We start from the raw sequence: 3,707 nt of genomic DNA on the forward strand, positions 1-3,707 counted from the left end.
CCAACAAATAGGGCACTGATACCATTCTGAGAGCCAAAAGTTTATTCAACTATTGTCACCCATTCCAGGTAGGCAATAAAAAGTTCTACTGGATTCACTTTGTATTAGTCTTTTTCCTGCTTCATAAAGGTAGGCAGCAGCTTGACAAAGCAATGATGGCAATTATTTTACATCCAAGTAGTATGTAGTTCTTCATACTGCATAGTACTCATAGTAGGCTCAGTGTGAGCAGCAGATGGCCGCTCACACTGAGCCTGGTTCTGCTGGAGGTTTCTTCCTTTTAAAAGGGAGTGTTTCCTCTCCACTGTCGCTACAAGCATGCTTAGTGTGAGGGATTGTATTTGAGTCAATGAGTCGATGCAATCAACTGGTTTTCCTTAGATAAAAAACTTTGAATCAATCTGACTGGATGATCTGGTTGAACTGTAAAGTGCCTTGAGATGACATGTGTTGTGAATTGGTGCTATAGAAATAAACTGAATTGAATTGAATTCATATACACACACACATCAATTTAAAACAGATGGTATCGGTATCGATACCTGGCAAATTGAATTTTGGTATGTATTTGCTGGGGTACATTTTGAAAAATAAATCTCAAATGTCTTTTTCTTTTTCATTTTGATTAAGTAAGAGGATGAGCAGTGTTAAAGAAGAAAAAGAAAATGCAAACAGGATTATTGATTACTAATTTCATTTATGAGTCAAACAATGCAGCCACATTCTTAAAATAGAAAAGCATTTCTGGAAATGCTTTTCTATTTGAAATATGGTAACGATTCGCTTCCATAGTGCTGCTACCTCTTAGTGCTTAGCTATTGTGCGTTCGCTGATTAATGATTATTTGAACACTGACAAGGGAACGTCAAGCTTAAAGTACCCTGAGTCTTTTCACCAGCTGATTTTAAGGTGTGTCCCGAGTTATTTTTGTATTTTTTAGTAATGAAAGGCTTTAGTGAAACATCATAAATCTATTTTTACGGCCAATTATTTTTCTAATTATTTGTTGTTACAGTTGTAACTTTTTCTGCATGTTTCCCATCAATAATAATTGTTGGAATTAGGATCTGTGGGAAGAATACATTTTCAAAAGGGATTCAAGCTTTGCTCCATTAGTTTGGCTCCGATTCTCCCGTGAACACAATACTTTATCAACATGGACATTTATCATTTTACAAAACCCTTCTTTTATTCGTATGTATGTAACTGGTTGGCTTCATCCTGATCTGTGTTTTTTTCTTTCTTTCCAATTGATTTTTCCTTTAGTATAACATGTTCAGTCAGCTGCAAAATCAAATCTTATTCCTTTAAATTCAAGCGTCTGTCAAGCAGGAAATTGATGGTTTGGGATTCTCATCGCTTCACAGGAATACCGCAGTAGCATAGAGTATAGTTAATATTTGAAATATAAATGCAAAATAAAACCAACTGAAGTCAGACATTCTCACAGCTCTTGAAAAATATTGATTACTACATTAACATTATATATTTTTTAAACTTTCGATGCAAAAAATAAAGCAAAAATCAAGGACTTTAATTTATTTCCTAATCTGCTGCAGCATCACAGCAATTTTATCCAACTTACTGAGTTTTTCAGGAGTACAAATATGACCAAACTGGAGGAGTTCTGTTCCCTTGTTTCAGCCTGCTGACCGCTAGTGTGCAGCAACAAGTGGTGGATGACTTTAGAAACTCCAGCTCTTTGTTTTTAGCTTCTCTGAGCTCATTTTTGTGTCATCCTAAAGAGAGAAAAATGCACATAAAGCTCGACTTTAAGCCAAAAATGATTCATTGCTGATCCTTATATTTATGGTTGGAGTAGGTTTTAACAATATCTCTGTATGCAATGTTTAAATTAGCCTTTTATTTGTGCAAAACACCAAACTGCTTGAGTATCAGCCTGCCGTTGCTGCAGAAGCGTGCTTTAACTCGCCCTATCACATAAGTGTTCTCCCCAACTGCCAGCCTGTGGTTGCTGCAGTCTCTTTATAAATGTCACCCACTAAGTGGTTAAAATGAAAACAGAACAGGCTGATTAATCCAGTCATTGTCTGAAGCCCGCTCTCATCTCTTCTCCCTGTTTCTTTCCACTCGTTTTGTGTTTTCTCTCTCCTGTCTTTCTCACCCTTTTTCTCCATTATCACGCTGAGTGTTATGTGTCCATAATTACAGAGCTTCAGGGCTTCCTGGCAAAAACAGTCCTCTGATTGCCTTTCCCTACAGCTTACATCCTGTTATTAAAGTAAAGATGATCATGACATAGCAGATGTTAAGATTGCGCGGCTGCAACATGCATTATCTCACCTACCGTTTGTCTGCAAACCAAGAGGATTAACCTTGAACTAAAAGGTGTCTTAGCTTCTTACAAACAAACGGTTGGTTGTTACGGCAATCATCAAGGGTCATAGAGAAAGTCAGACATATTTGGATTGCTCAGTATGACTAATGAGTAGCTATCAGAGAAGCAAAAACAAAAAGCATGAAGTCACACATAATGCAGAAGGCTTAAAGGACTGGTCGTCCTTGCAGCTGATGTCTATTTGCTGTGGTTGCCCCCTGTTTGTGCTTGACACTATTATTACATAATGTCAGGTCGCCTTTTACACCCTGTGGGGTCCAACTCTGTCAGAGTGAATGACCGCCTCATCACAGAGGAGCTAACACAGGCATCTCTCTACCTTTTCTCTCCTGCAGATGCAGCTGCCAAGAAAGCCTTCATCACAGAGGTGAGCTAAAACGTTGAACCGTTACATTTCATATCAGCTTTTGTTGCTCCATATTCATCATAATTATGTTTTTTTCTACCATAGTTTCCAGAATAGACTATTAACAGACATGTCAAGCAGTTAGAAACATTTTCACTGATGGGATTTCTCCTGTATTCCAGTTCCCCTAAATAAAGCCTATTTCCTCACTGTTTAGTTCATGAACACATTTCAGGTTTGATTGATTTCAATGGTCAAATTTCTGTCCCTCCATGATACCTAAACTAGAGATGGGAAATAAAAGAAGTAGAACATTTTTATGGTTGAAACTGTTGGCAATAGATCATTGCTATTGTCACACATTGACAAAATAATCCGTCGGCGCCAGATTTAGGTATTCAGAGGTCAGGCGAGGGTTGTTCAGTATATAACGCCCCTGACCCACTTCCAGTTGTTTGATTTAGATGAAATTTTGCATCTGCAGTTATTTATATCTCTATAGATTGAATGGCAAATTACAGCTTTTAACTAATTGGGGTTTCTGATTTAAAAGTGTTTGATCTGAGTCAAGTCTGAAACTGAGCCTAAGTTGTTGATATTTAGCATGGATTTCGAGGTTTGAAGCTAGTTAACTTTAATTTCTACAGTCTGATATTTCACCCCCAGACCACAAAGACAGAATTAAGCCCAATCCCAATGTTCGCCCTTCTTACAGCCTCTAGCTCTCACCCCCTACCAACACAGCCTCGAATGGTTAGGGCTACGTACTATTCCCTAGGTGTTGGGACCCCCCTCAACTCATAGTTGACATTTGGGTATGTTTATGTGAACATACACCGTAAAACAGGAGACAAATCTTTTGTTTAATCAAAGTGGAAGATAGACGAAAATAATATTGACAAGTTATGAAGTGGGGAATATTGCTAAAGCAGGGTTCCTGCGGGTCCTTAAAAAGTCTTAAAAGGCATCGAATTCTTCAAAATTCTTCAAAATAAAACTAAG

The 3,707-nt window shown here is 37.8% G+C and overlaps 1 pseudogene; it reads left to right on the forward strand.

The window, feature by feature from the left end:
* Window positions 1–2,644: 2,644 nt before the first annotated feature.
* LOC107095285 overlaps window positions 2,645–3,707 on the forward strand; it is a 44,273-nt pseudogene continuing 43,210 nt past the window's right edge.

The sequence above is a fragment of the Cyprinodon variegatus genome, unplaced genomic scaffold, assembly GCF_000732505.1.
Source record: "Cyprinodon variegatus isolate N-32 unplaced genomic scaffold, C_variegatus-1.0 Scaffold535, whole genome shotgun sequence".
In the NCBI taxonomy this organism is placed as follows: Eukaryota; Metazoa; Chordata; class Actinopteri; order Cyprinodontiformes; family Cyprinodontidae; genus Cyprinodon; species Cyprinodon variegatus.